Genomic DNA, 16,210 nt, shown 5'->3' with positions numbered 1-16,210 from the left:
GAAGCTGGAAGAAGATCGCTCTGTTGTGCTCACTGGTATAACCCCGGGCCGGTGCAGTTTTCTGCTGATAGGAGCACTAGCTTGGGGTTTCGAGTAAGTCAATACAATCACTTGGGGGCGCCTAACATTTGACACCCCCAAGTGCACGAAGCCTTTCCTTCTCCTTTAAACATGCAGAATTTTCTTTCAAGCCATTTTCTACAAAGAAATACCTCGTAATTCCACTTATTACTTTTGTAGCAAATATGTCTGGCTGCACCTTCGCCTAGGCCTTAAAGGGGGCCAATTCTAAGTAACTTTTCAATTTGTCTAAATGTTTTATTTTTTGTTTCGTTTTTGAATTATTTGCCTTTTTCTTCTGACTCTTTGCGTATTTCAAATGGGAGTCACTGACCCCATCTAAAAAAATGCTCTGTAAAGCTACAAATGTATTGATATTGCTACATTTTATTACTCATCTTTCTATTCAGGCCTCTCTTATTCATATTCCAGTCTATTATTCAAGTCAGTGCATGGTTGCTAGGATAACTGAACCCTAGCAACCCAATTCCAGAAATAGCAATCAAAATATCACTCTCTACATCATACTGAAAGTTAACTCAAAGGTTTTATTGAATATTTCTGCAAAAACCTCTTCCACTTCCTGCTCCCTGAATTCCCAGGCTGTGCAGGGGAGCCGACGGCACTTAGCTCACTGTAATGAAGGATAGGAACCAATCTGCAGCTAGCAGGACCTGATAGGAAACTGAAGCCTGTCTGCACTTATGTGATTGCAAGGCTGTGATTGGCTGTCCCCTCCTACTGTGCTTCTTAGGACACGCCCACCCCTCATTTAAAACACAGACAGGGACCAGTGAACATCTATTCGATCTCCAATAAAGGGGTGATTTTTAAAGATAAAAATAATCATTTTTAGCACCATGTAAAAGCAACACCATATATTACTTACAATTGCCAACAAAATTAGGGTTTTTCATGTATCTATATGTCTCCTTTAACATTTTCAATGACATGGGACATGGCCTCCCCGTAATTTGGAGCGTTCTGGATAACAGGTTTCCAGATAATGGATTCCATATAGATGTCAGTAGTACAAGTTATGTATTTTGATCTGGGTCAAACTTAAAAGAATTCCTTAGTATACGTCTTAAACAGCCATTCCTTTGAACACCTAAAATAATGGCAGAAGGAAATTTGATTTCTTTGTGTGTGTCATTTTCTGCTTCATTTTTATGTATAATGGAAGGACTACATGGACGTTTTCGGCGAGATCCGACACTCTGCACCAAAACGCCGGCGTCAAATCGCATGCAACGGAAATAAGGTAAGTGAATGCATTGTCCCATGGAGTCGCAGCATTGATCCGACGCAACACAATTGTCGGATGCAGACGCTGCGCGCTGCGTCTGCATCTGTCAGTCGTGTCACGTCGGATCAACGTTGCGACTTCATCCGACATTTCCATTACTTACCTTATTTCCGTCGCATGTGATTTGACGCCGGCGTTTTGTTGCAGCGCATCGGATCGCGCCAAAAACGTCCATGTAGTCCTACCCTTACTGGTACACACACAGGCTTAAGGTGGATCTCCAGCAGATGTTGTAGTAAGCAAAGCTCACAGCACACCTTACTGCTCATATCCACTCAGGGCTGGATATTATTTAGGCATACAGTGTAATGTTGTATTGTAAATTGCTGTAAATCATCCTTTTCAGTTTTATTTGCATTTTTTCCACAAATGTGCCACAAAGCTACTATTAAATAAAGGACATTGAAACGGAATGCTGAATGACATGCATTGATGGAGGGCAGCTCTTGTTCCAATGGCATCTGATGAGTCAGCAGGTTGTCTGCAGTAAACAGAGCCAAGTTATAGAAGGAATATGGACCTGCTCAGCAGGTGGCACCCTTTCCCTGGCAATGCACCTCAAGCCAACCTCATACTAATTGCCCTCCCATGGAGGCTCTGTGTAAAAATCAAATATACACTAACAGAGGTACAGTACCACAGAAGGTATTGCTTTTTGGCCATTAGTATAAGTTACTGTTGTTTTAGTACTTTAGTACTTTCCCTGTAAACCAGTTAGTTTCCAAAACTAATGTTATTTACAGTGTGAGCAATTTTAGAAATGTTAGAAAGAGGTGCATATTTGTTGAGTTCAATCATACATGATATATGGAGCTGGTGTCACGTGTCTCTTGCTAGTGCCTTACTCATTTCCCAGCAAGCACTGCATGATGTCCCATCATAGTCCGGTGACTAGCTGTAAGGAGCCGAGGTATATCAAGTGGGGGTTATGTGCTGTCCCAGTCAGTTACTAATACTTAGATATTGACATTATCGAGTTGCTTTGCAGTTCTACTAAGATGCTTTGTTAAACAGAAAATCTTTCGGGGGAAAAAGTGCTTTTCTGCTAAAGTAAATGTGGCATATTTGCTCTGCCATAACTACTCCTATCTATTGTTTCCCCCAGTTCTCTATTAGCCTGCACCTTTGGCAGAAGAAACATTTTTATTTATTATAGATGACTTTTAAATCTCTTAAAAATATTTAAACTTTTAATAAACTCAATATTTTGGACAGGGCCCCCTATACTTCTTGCCCAGCATGCCTCTGAGGAAGCCGATTGGCTGGGTGAAACGCATCAGGCAGGAAGTGACGTCACACCCAAATGCATCGAAAGCCACGAGGGGAACGCACACGCCGGCAGGGTCCCTCTGTAGGAGCTAGCAACCTGAGAGATTTATTCATTTATGTGTGATTGACTTCAAACAATCAAATTTGAGTGTAATTTTTGTTTTTAAAGTATTTTAAAGTAATAAATGGTGTTACACTATTTTGGATTTGTATTTCTCCATTGGAGCACAAAAGCCGACCCACAAGGAAAGGGAGATCTGCTACACAAAACATTACAGGCAATGTGAGTAGGAAATTTAGCCAAATGGTGGAAACACACTCCAATGAGCATTTTCTAACACTGGGTGCTTTTGAAATATCTGAACCTACTACACTATATTGCTTTCTGTTTTCTTTATTGACATATGGTATAAAGACTTCTTGTACTGGTTGTTTTTGTATGTATTCTTGTATGTTTAATGTATGCATCCATTTATTGTATAGAGCTGCAAAATATGTTGGTGCTTTATACATATGTGTATAATAATAATAATAATAATAATAATAATTTTGCTTCAGATATGTATTTATGCATATATGATGCCTAGAAACCCATTATTACTCAGTTGCTTAATGCTTAATGGTTTTATTTATTTATATATTTTTTTTACAAACACCCTCATTTGGTTTACACACATACACTTGTAGTGCAGGCTTATAGCTCTGGTGGACTTGATGAGAGCTGAACCCCCTAACTTTGGTAGGCAAAGGGAAAAAATACCAAAATGTTAGTTTATCTCTGTAATGAAATGCAGCCCAGCGTCTTTTTTTAATTTAACAATGCCCATAGCAAATATCCCAGCAGACAAGATAAATTAAATAAATCTGTTATATATCTGCAAGCTTACCATGCTACCCTGGCAGACAAGAGGGGTACAAGTAATACAATTTATTTGCAGTGCACTACCTGTGGATTTAATTAATTCCCTACATTAACTTAACCTTATCAAACTGGAAAAACGAAAAAAGTATATTCCCCATCAGGCAAACGGTTAATTTTATTTACTCCCTTCTTTATTTTTCATTATTTTATTATTATCTTTACACTTATCTTCACTGCATGAATTATTTGACTTGGAATGCTTGCTGTGAAGCCTCTGATTTATAGCTGGTGAGGTTTTTAATCATATATTTAGGAGGGCCCAGGGTCCCAGTGGCATAAAAATTTGTTAGATGGTTAGTAAAATTACAAAATAGAGCGCCAAAAGTTTAATTATATATGCAGGGGTTGAATTAAGTTAACTTTTTAGTATGATGTAGAATGGCAAATTCGAATCAACTTTTCAATTGCTTCATTATGTTTTTTATATAGTTTTTGAATTCTTTGTCTTCTTCTGAATCTTTCCAGATTTCAAATGGGGGTGTCACTGACCCCATCTATTACTCATCTTTCTATTCGGGCCCTCTCATTCACATTCCAGACTTGTATTCAAATAAATGCATGGTTGCTAGTGTAATTTGGACCCTAGCTACCACAAACAATAAAAAATGAAAACCAATTGCAAATTGTCTCAGAATCAGGGCTGGATTTACATAGCGCGCGCACCTAGGCCCACTGCCATTCGTCGTCCCTGTCCTCTTCCCTTAATAGGGATTGTTGCAAATTTAAAAAATGATTGTATTTCCATCACATCCCCAGTGTTTTTGAACCAATGTGGGTATGGTTGGGCAGCATTCTGTCCCCTAAAATCCTGCCACCCTAGGCTCAGGCCTAGGTGGCTCAGAATATCACTCTCTACACCATACTCACTCATTAAATTAATCTAATGGTGAACAACCTCTTTAAAAGATGTGGGTCAAAATAAGATTTCAGATTAAGAATCTAATGGTACCTATTGGTGTTTGGGTTGGGAAGGAGAGAGGGGAACCCAGGCCCAAATTTAGCAATGGGACCAACGGACTTAAATTTGACATTGCATTATAATTCTTATTTATCATGCTGTGTAAAAATTGGATGAAAAATAACCGGTGATGTTGCCCATAGCAACCAATCCACAATTAGATTTCAACCTGCAAGTTCTAAAACAAAAGTAAAAATCTGATTTGTTGCTGTGGCCAACAACAGGGGCGTAATTATAGAGGAAGCAGACCTTGCGGCTACAGGGGGTCCAAGCAGGTATAGGGGCCCCATAAGGGCTTTGATTCATATGCAATTTCAATACATATCGGTAAAACAGGTAAACCTCTAAACATTTTGGAAGCCTGAAAAATAATTTGCTGTAGGGCCCAGAAATATCTAGTTATGCCACGCCAACCAAGATCCGCTCTGTGTGGATGCTGTGGATGCTCCCCTGCCTGTTCGCACCCGCCTTTTGCAAATGCTAGGAGGAGGAGGAAGGCAGTATAAGGTATGTGTTCTGCACAGATGGGAGAGGGGAGAGTCATCTGCCTGTACAGGTATGGGACCTGTTATACACAATGCTTGGGACCTGGGGATTTCCGAATAATGGACCATTAGTCAATACACAGTGCAGCCCACATCCAGCCTGGAATATTAACAGTTTAGTTTTTCTCCAGCCCCTTTAATTTTACCAGGAAATGCTACTTTCATCTGGCAGTGTAAATGCCATTAAACATCTATGTAATGTCACCGTACTTGTTCTACCCATAATCTATATTTCCTTTTTTCTTGGCAGTTGAGAACACTTTAGGTAAAGAGATCTCTGTAGTTTCTGCACCACTATCCCTGCAAATTTTCTTTGCTGCTGCCTTAATATACATTTGTGCTTTTAGCTGCAAGTTAAGGCTAAAAGCCCCATTTCTTTAACCAAATGTAAATACCTGCATTGATTTGGTGGTTTAAAGCACATTTTTTATTTATATTTATTACAAGGGAATTATCTAGGCTAAACCCATTTTCTCCTTTGCTTTAACATCATACTTCTTAGTGTAGAGGAAATGGGAAAAAAAGCAAACAGCCTTAATGTTTATGAGTGTTCCCATTTCCTGACTTTATCACAAGATCTCTCTGCAGGGATTGTACCTTTAAGCGGTTTTCACTTTACGAAAGAGGCTAAATAACTCTCAGCAGAAAGTGAGATTTTAAGATTGTTCCTTCCTGGGCCATGTAAGTATTTTATATCTCTGTACTCTGTTTTCTGTGTAGAAAAGTAATTGAAAAACCAAAGCAGGAGTGGTAACAAACTTAATTTCAGCCTGTGTTCTAATAAAGGCTATACTGGGGAAAAAGGTTGCTGTTCTCTATGAAAGTGCATCTTGACTTGTTTTACACAGAGCTTGATGACTGCTAAAAATCGCTTGTTTCTTTCATCTAGATATTTTTTTGGAAAGGTGATTAATTATAGAGAATTTAATTAAATTTAAGACTGCTGCAGAATAATGTAGAAGTAACCCTTAATAGACAAATCTTACTGACTTTAATGGAAGGTTCCATCCTTGAAATAATAGTAATGCAATAGTAATGTACCCTATTAACAGAGCTGTTGTAAATGTTTTGGGCTAGCTCTACTTAAATCAACGTATCATCCTTCAAATTTTTACTCATTGCACAGGTGAGAATTCTGGCTAAAGATCTATATGCATGTCACGTTACATGCTCAGAGCTGCATTTAGCCTTGTTTGCATCACTGTTCTATGGGTGATACTACAATTTTGAGACTTTAAGTGAGTGCAAGTTTGCAGGCCGATTAAGTGATTTATATCCAGCAGGTGTACATTCTATACACCATCTCTATACACAGGGATATCTCTATGGGAGTGCTAATTTTCAGTCTATGGGATAAGGGAGGACAGACATTAAGAAGAAGATAAACCAGGCATCCAACTTCTTTCTAGCTACTCCTAGCAGTTATTTACTAAAACACAAATGAATCTTAGTTTTTTATGAAAGCAAAGTCGATCTTCTATGAATTGAACTCATTTATCACTAATATTTCTTTAAAAAGTTGGATCAGCTGTTGCTGGGTGTGAGGTTGAGCCAAACAATCCTAACCAAAAGCTCTTCTTCTATAATGTGCCTAACTTGCATTCATGTTCCCCTTTTTTCCTTTTATTTTTATTCCTTTCCCCTTTTGGTTGACATTTTGCTGGATATGTTTTCTTGTTTACCTTATGTATGCATCAGTGCTATCTATGCCAATGATAACTTTGCCCGGGGTGTTCCCGGTTTGCACACGTACATGATGTCAACTTTTCACTTGAAAATAAAAATATATAAATAAAAAAAAAAAGTTGGATCAACAAAACATCACAGCAAAATCGAGTGTCATTTTATATGGTATCATTGACACTCCGTAAACTCGACTTTTGCTGCCAAAACTCTACTGTTTTGGATTATCTGACAAAATCCCCAACTTTATCAGATTATACAATGAAGAGCACGATGTCAATAAACAACTTCATGGACATCTGCCATTGACTTCTTCATGACCTAGACAGGTTTGAGGTGCAGTATTTTCATATTTGGATTTTTATCATCTTTCAAGGTTTTCCCTTAAAAACCTTGACCAGATAAATTTAAGGTTTAATAAAGGATCATGATCGACTTCTGATTCTTGCCGCCTAACATTGACCCTTGCCTGGACTCGACTTTGACCTTGTCTGTACCTCTTGTGCCGCGCTTCCAACCACCTTGGCTGTGGGTAGGATCCCTGAAAGCCTGGGGCCCCAAAAGGGTGTCGGTGAACACTGGAGTTAGTAGGGCTCTCTTACTACACCTAAGGGGTAGGTCCTCGCAGTTACGGGCTTCCTTACACTACTGAACTGTAACACCCATTTTGTAAAGATACTTGCATCAAAATGTGTGTTTTGCATTTCTGTATAGTTGTGATCAGTGCTGTTCAGTCCTTCCTGCATCCTGTGAAGAATTGAGCACTGCTGCATTTATTAATACAAGGGAGCCCTGGAATTACTGCCACCTCCGGACTAGGCTGTAGTCCCAGGGTTACACTTGTGCCCTGCATCAATATGAGCAGCGCAGTTGCTTCTAAAGAATCAGGAACACACGTCACTCGCATGATGAACACCAGAAATGATGTCAAGCAGATATCCGCGCTATGACGGAGAATTTGCACTACAATGGTGCTGGAATTCTTTAGAAACAATTGCTGCATTGTGGGACAGAAACATAACAAATGGCACTTTACAGACATAACTGGGCCCAGGTCCGGACTGAGAATTAAAATAGGCCCTGGCATTTCAGGTACACAGAGGCCCAATCAGCCCTCAGCCCACTAAATACTGACTTTCTATTGGACTTTATAGCAGCCCCTCTGGCATTTGCCAGAACCCACAGATTGCCAGTCCAGGCCTTATAACTGACATGCAACCAAGGTTCCTAAGAGAGACCAGTAACTGCATGGTAGGAACATGTTCAAGCAAAGTGCCAAATGACGCAGAAGAGTTCCTACAGAATCAGACAAGGATATGGCTGCTTTAGAAAGCAAGAACAAGGTTCTGACAAGGTACTGACCTAAGCTTGTGTACTAAGGTTTGGTCAGATATAACACTTTCAAAGTGTGCTGGAATTAACAAAACATTGATTTTTAATTAATAAAACACATATTATGCAATTACACCACTGTGATGCTTGGTTCTTGATACCATCTTGCTAACCCAATGGTGCAGTCAGAACATGGCAAGCTTGATGGCTACCACATACACTACTGGCCTTGCACAACACACTTTGGTTTGCATGTTGAACTCAATACCAGTAAGTGGGGAAAAAATGAAGTGCATAGCACTACCAGAGCTCCTATAGGCTAATATAGTACCCCAATATGTATCAGGGATTTAAATTTTGATTTTGATATTTATATTGTAAGTGTTCAGGATTAAGGGTCTGTTTCTTTTAGCTGCTTCCCTGCTCTTTGCAGAGAGCTATACATTTTACCATAATAAACAATAAATACATTTTATGTGGATATATGTGTAATGAAGGAATTGCTTATGCATTTACTAGTTCTATATAAAAAATAAAAAAACTACTCATCTGTGTGCTTGTGTGTGCGCATAGATATAAACACCCACACACAAACTAATATATGGTGTGAGAAAGACTGACAGGGGCTTCCACATAATATCTGTGGGGCCGCAATATAATAGGCTAAGTTCTAGGGTCTGAAACAGTAGACTTTAATAAAGCCACTGACAGCAAGTAAGAGGCTGACATATGAGTCACATTATGCACAACAAGGACTGCTTTGTAGTTTTAGCTGAACCCCAATCCGGTCCCGTACTGTAACTGAAAGGACAGAACAAACCACAGCCTTTAATAAATACAACATTTTCTACAAAGGCAGGGAACAGATCAACTTTGTATGTCTAAGGCACAGCTGCAAAGCCATCCCAAGTCATTGTTCCATTTTAACACTAATTAATAATTAGTAATTATCCTGAATGTATAAGGCTTATCCAAGTACAAGGCTAAAGTGTAAGTCAACAAATATAATGCAGCATTTACAATTACATGTTTTCTTTATATATATATACTGTATATATTATATATATATATATATATATATATATATATATATATATATATATAATATATATATATATATATATATATATATATATATATATATATATATAAGCCACTCACAGGGCTTACAAATTAAAAACAATCTTTATTTTCAGAACTTCAACCTGACGTTTCAGCCCAACCCTAGGCCTTTCTCAAAGTACTAAAATAACAGTGGCAGGAAAACAGCAGCACTTGTGACGTGTTCGCATAGTCATAATTTATCACTGTAGATCATATACCCAATAAAAACTACACTCAGTTTACAAATCATTAACAATATTACACCAAAACTATTTTTAAAAGCAAGGCACTAAAAAGCAATTATTATTGTAACGAACAAGTAACATATTGCTACAGACTCGATACAAACAATTGCTCTTGTGTCAATCTCTGAGCAGCTGTTAAACTCTAGAGTTACCAGTCGTTAGAGGGCTGCTGAAATTTGTATACATTCTCTTATAAAACAGAATAAAACAGAATAAAGAGCTTAACCCCTTCAGTTTGTTTAATATACTGCTCCCTAATGCTTAATTTTCTATTTTTTTAAATTAAGTATTAATCCTCTTGCTTTCTGTGATGCGACTATTTTTATTATTTAACAATTCATATTATTTATCCTATTACTTTTCTAATCACCCTGCTGCCTGTGATGTATAGTTTCTAGGGACCCAAGAAGTTGTTTTATGGTACTTTTATAAGAACATCTAAATTCTCAACCCAATTATATCCAGACTTAATCCTCTGTTTTAACTCTCACTGGGCCAAAGAAACTTAATTCAACACCATTAGTGCTTAATAATCTACTTATCCCCTTCAGTAAATCTCAACCTCAATAAGTAAAAAAATGAAATAATTAAAAATATAAATGAATAAACAGAAAATAGCAACCCCAAGATTTTATGTTATGTGAACCCAAAATTATATATATACAAAACTGGAGGATGGCACACCGCTTCCACTATATGCCCAGGTGCAAGGTAAAATATCATACATTATCCAAGAAGACCAGCAACACCGGGACTTTTGAGCAAAAGTCAAAATATTGTGTTAATGTGAGTATACTGTATACAGTCAATGTGATGTTTCAGTCCACTCTGGGACCTTTCTCAAGGCCTTGAGAGAGGCCTGTATATAGATATTCCATGTATTTAAATATATGCTGAATAATGTTACATATGTTTGTGGGTTCAAATGCACAATTTTGAAAAGTACTAAAATACTGTACATGCCTGGTGCAGAATATAAAGAGTTATATGTCCTAAGCAGAGGTTGTTTGATGCCAGATTATGGCTTAATAAGCAGACAATTTTGTCAGGTAATTTTTACCCTTTCAGTGCCACAGTTGGCTCTTTGATCTATGATGAGAGCGGCCATGTAAACAAAGACACAGCATAGATCAAAGAGCCTTCTGGAAACGTATAATCTACAGCAACAACAATATAGGTCTGTTTGTCTGGGCACTGGCGATTTTGTATTCTGTGGCAAAGAAAGGGTTAAACCTGCTACATGTGTCAGAAATAGACATTGCATTTTATGTCATGGATATCATTGATTTGTTAATTTGTACTGCTGTATATAGACATTTTGGACAGGGTCAGGGTTGGACTGGGCTGCTCCCCCAATGGGCCGCCACTAAAGAAAAAGATTAGCCGCAACGTGCCGGCGTTGGGAGTTTGAATGTCCGGAGGTGGTTCCCATTAACTACTAGAAGGGCCCCTGTTATCGCAGCCCCGGTGGGCCCCCAATGCTCCAGTCCGACCCTGGACAGGGTGTGCCAAACATATCAAAATGTGCCTTATCCAGAGTATAACATTTTTGCAAAAATGACCAATATCACAAAGTTGGAGATCTCACGGTCGAACCCACACTAGAGATATTTCAGAAAAATATAGGATTCAATTGACATCACAGTGAGAACCCTGTTAACATCACAGTGCTTTTTACACAGTCAACTTCTGTACGAGACATTAGTGATATATTAAGATATGGTATATTTGGTAGTTTTCTGTCATTTCAACAGAAGTGGACACTATAAAAGTAGACACGGGGTCTCACATCAACTGTAACATAAAGCAGGCGGGTATCTGTTTATGGAATACTTATAAAACTGAGAGTAAAAGAAGTTTGAGTTTATGATCTATTGGAGACATTTTAGGAGAAAAGTCATACAAATTCTTAAATTTACTCACATTTAGGGGCACATTTACTAAGGGTCGAATATCGAGGGTTAATTAACCCTCGATATTCGATCATCGAAGTAAAATACTTCGAATATTGAAGTCGAAGGATTTACCGCATTTACTTCGATTGAACGGTCGAAGGAAAAATCGTTCAATCGAACAATGAAATCTTTCGAATCGAACGATTCAAAGGATTTTAATCCATCGATCAAAGATTTTACTTCGATCAGAAATTGCTTAGAAAGCTTATGGGGAAGGTCCCCATAGGCTTAAGGTGGCCATACACGGGCCGATAAAAGCTGCCGACAGACCAAGTCGGCAGCTTATTGGCCCGTGTATGGGGGCCCCCGACGGGCTTCCCCGATCGAGATCTGGCCGAAAGTCGGCCAGATCTCGATCGGATGGGGTTAAAAATCCCGTCGGATCGCTGCCGCATCTGTTCGTTGATGCGGTCCCGCGATCCGACCGCCCGTTTGGCGAACGCTAGGATCCGATCGTTGGGCCCTAGGGCCCACGATCGGATCAGCCCGATATTGCCCACCTCAAGGTGGGCATATCGGAGGGAGATCCGCTCGTTTGGCGACATCGCCAAACGAGCGGATCTATCCGTGTATGGCCACCTTAACATTGGTGCTCGGTAGGTTTTAGGTGGCGAAGTAGGTAGTCAAAGTTTTTTTTAAAGAGACAGTACTTCGACTATCAAATGGTCGAAAAGTCGAACGATTTTTAGTTTGAATCCTTCAATCCAAAGTCGAAGTCGTAGTTGAAGGTTGAAGTAGCCAAAAAAAACCTTTTTTCATTCTAATCCTTCACTCGAGCTTAGTAAATGTGCCCCTTAATATCACTTAGCAAACAATCAAATGTATCTGAAAAGTAAATGGCTATGGGCTATGGGGTGGTTCACCTTTAAGTTAACTTTTAGTATGTTATACAATGGCTAATTCTAAGCACCTTTTCAATTGACCTTCATTTTTTCTTTTTAATAGTTTTTGAATTATTTCCAGCTTTCATATGGGGTACTAACCCCATCTAAAAAAAGAAATGCTCTGTAAGGCTACAAATGTATTTTTAATACCAATTTATATTACTCATCTTTCTTTTCAGGCCCTCTATATTCAATCCCAGTCAATGCATGGTTCCTAGGGTAGTTTGGACCCTAGCAACCAGATTAAGTAACATAGTAAATTAGGTTGAAAAAAACCACACGCCCATCAAGTTTAACTTTTTAAGTCTGTATGTAACCAGCCTACTAGTTGATCCAGAGGAAGCATCTCCAATTTGCCTCAGAGGTGGAAAAAAATAATGGGTAAGGGACTGCATACCCTTTAACACTTGCAAACTACTTGGATCTTAATCTTCCATTTTTAAAATGGCTTTCCCTTTGAAACAGTCTCTTTTGGTCTAATAGGAAACTATATTAATTTCAGACTGTAGTACTCATTTACATGTTATAGGAGGGGCCCCTCTCTAACAAATGTTCGATTTTGTTTTTTGGGATACGGATGTTTTGAATTAATTGGTATGATGTCTTTAAGAATAAAATGTATGTTTTAGTTTTTGTGCCCACATTACTTTGGAGTGAAAGTTCTTCAACCCTGTGGTTTATAGTTTCAACTATTATTTGGTTTTTAATTACAAGTGTGGGTGAGACACCATGTACATTGATCATGGAACTAGTGATGGGCAAATAAATTCACCAGGCGCGAATTTGCGGCAAAATTTTGCGTTTCACCACTGGCAATTCCCCAACGAAAATTTGCCAACGTCAAAAGATTTTGGACGCGATTTGGAAAAGTCACTCGCGTCAAAACTGGCACGCATCGACATTATTCGGAGGCCCGTTGACTTTAATGTCGGCGTCAAGATTGACACGAGCATCAGAATTGACGTGGGCGTCAAAATTCACAAACAGGACAAATTTGCCCATCACTACTCGGGACTAAAATAAGTTGATGTAGTTAACACAAGGTTTATGTTTTATTCATTGGATATTAACTCAGTTATTTTACTCCCAGTGTTTTAAGTAATCCATAAACAGATCCAAGTACACTAAAATAAATATTGTCCAGAAGTGCCGTCTGCCTGTGGAGTGTTTTGATGTACTTGCAGTGGGGACACTGTTGATAGAGCACCTGGTCAAGGGGAAGAGCGGTGAGTTGGAGCGGTCATTTTTCTCTATTCTCTACTGAAAATTCAAACTATAGTTCCTTGGTTTAGCTGGTTTAACTAGCTATACGCCTAAATGCATGTTGAAGGGAAACCCACTGTGGTATAAATCTCCTCCTCTCCAGTTAAACAACCACGATCAAGGATTCTGCTGGAATAACATTATAAAAAGTCCAAAGTTTGTCTTCATCAAATAAGCCATAGCATCTAGTAAATGCTTATTGGTTTTAATGGGTTAAAGGCAAGCAGCAAACATTATTGAATTACCCCCTATGGTTTTATGCCAAAAGGAGGTAAAAGTCATGTCTTACTAAAATATACATAACAACATAATTTAATTCTCCCTTGGAACATTATTAGTATATATGAAACAAGAGTTCTAAATTCCACTAGTGCAGTTTCCTATAGTCATTTACTAACATAGGTTGTAAATGACACTAGTGCAGCGACCTATGGCAAAGAGAACTGACCAAAGCTAATTGCAGTTTAGCACCTATGTTAGTAAATGAGCCATAGGGTGAGCACTGAAATAAACACATGCAATTTACTGATAAAAACATGGCAGAAACGTTTTTTAATATGCGTACACAAGGGCACAGGAACCGTGCAAATTGCTAACAGTTGACAGGGCAAACATCAAACGCTGAAAAAATGTAGCAGTGAAACAGCACATTACTTAGAGGCAATTATATTACCACTGTACAACATCTTAATCAGGCTGTCATCATAGTTGAGTTAGGTCTGACAACAAACCTCACAGGAACTAATGAAATTAGAGTAAGGATCTCAAACCACGTACAATTTGCAGTTCCTGCATAATTAGGATAAGGGAGGAGGCTGGTGGGTTTAATGATTTACGCCGTCTCTGTAATTCTGGCTGTATATGGAAAATAAAGTGGACATTCAGGAAGTGGGAAGGTAAAGGAATGGTAAGTTAGGATTCCACAGGACAGGTGCATAGTATGCATTTACTATAACAGCTCTTCCTTTGTAAGAATGAGCTATTGCAGAATTTGTTCATGGGGGAAAATTTGTACTTAACTACAGTTCAAAGGATTTTATAGCAAAGAGTGTGGCAGATGCTTAAACATAAAATTATATGGTACTCTGTGCGTATATTATTCACAAACTAGCTCATATATAAAAGCTACCTTCTACCTGCATGTTAATTTCATTTGCTTCTTTACATTAACCGGATGAAAGGAATGAAGCAAATAATGTTAATGTGTTTAAATTAGAAAATATCTTCAGCACAGAATGAACATTTGAGAGAATGGAACATTTTTATAGACATTTTAGGCATGGGGCAAACTGTGCTCAGCAGCTTACTATAAGCCGTCTGGGTATGTCCCGCACAGATTGCCCGAAGCAGCTGTATTAGTCTATGAAGCAAGTTTAGTAAATTCAGGCAGTAGAAAAATACTCACTGGGATAATAAGAGAGATTGCAACAGTAACTAAGAGTACTCTATGGTTCTACTTATCAAGCTGTGCAAAAATGGCCAACAATTGCTCCACACATTACTGTATGAACACCAGACATCACAAAATAAGAGTTGGGTATTTATCAAGCAATGTATTTATACAGGCATGGGACCTGTTATCCAGAATTCTTGAGAACTGGGGCTTTCCAGATAATGGGTCTTTCTGTAATTTGGATCTTCATGCCTTAAATCGACTAGAAAAAAATGTGAACATTAAATAAAAGCCAACAGGCTATTTTTGCTTCCAATAAGGATTAATTATATCTTAGTTTGGATCAAGTACAAGGTACTGTTTTATTATTAGAGAGAAAAATCATTTTTAAAAATTTGGATTATTTGGATAAAATGGAGTCTATGGGATACGGCTTTTCTGTAATTCGGAAAATGTCTTCGGTAAGCTGAGACGGAGACCGGCGAAGCGGCGCATGCGCAGTTGGAGCAATTCACTGGTTTGCGACAACTGCACATGTGCCGAAATGGACAGAAATTTCCGAAGCAGAAGAAGACAAAAAAAACCCGGGAGATGGCTACGGTGAACTTCAATGCTGTGACTCTGCACTGAGGGAAAAGTAAAAAGTTAGGGGCATTTTCCGGGGAGGGGGGGAGGCAGCTAGGCTGGGGGGGAGAGAGGGGGGTCTATGTGGGGTGTGGGTTAGGGTTTTTTGGTAAAGGGTTTGTTTCTCCTTTAAGCAGAATGGCAACGCATAAGCTGGTGATATCAAGCCAGAATTTATAGAAAAGGAGGTTGTTCAGTGGCAAATGAGGATGTATATCCATAATATGGCCTTTGTCATGATATCTCGCTGACTGGCATTTGGTGTATTGGGTTATATATATATATATATATATATATATATATATATATATATATATATATATATATATATATATATATATATATATACATACAGTTATGGAACCAGTTATCCAGATATAATCTTGTGTAGCCAATGACACGGACATGCTAAGGAGAAAGTCAAAATATCAGCCACCCCTTATAAAATGTATTGTAAAAATGATGTCTATGACTTCAGCTCTATAGATGTGGATGCCCACATTTATTGGGGGTAATAAAAATGGGTATAGATTCTGCTAGGTAATTATGGCTCTGAATGTAAAGACAATAGGTCAGATCTGTGTCAAAGCTGAACTACTTGCAGGGGAAAACCTTTTTTCTTTGCAAGAATTTCTACTGATGTTATGGAGGGTAAATTCGTTTT

The sequence above is a fragment of the Xenopus laevis genome, chromosome 7L (assembly GCF_017654675.1).
Source record: "Xenopus laevis strain J_2021 chromosome 7L, Xenopus_laevis_v10.1, whole genome shotgun sequence".
NCBI classification, from domain to species: Eukaryota; Metazoa; Chordata; class Amphibia; order Anura; family Pipidae; genus Xenopus; species Xenopus laevis.
The sequence above is the reverse complement of the archived record's forward strand: the minus strand, read 5'-3'. Positions refer to the sequence as shown.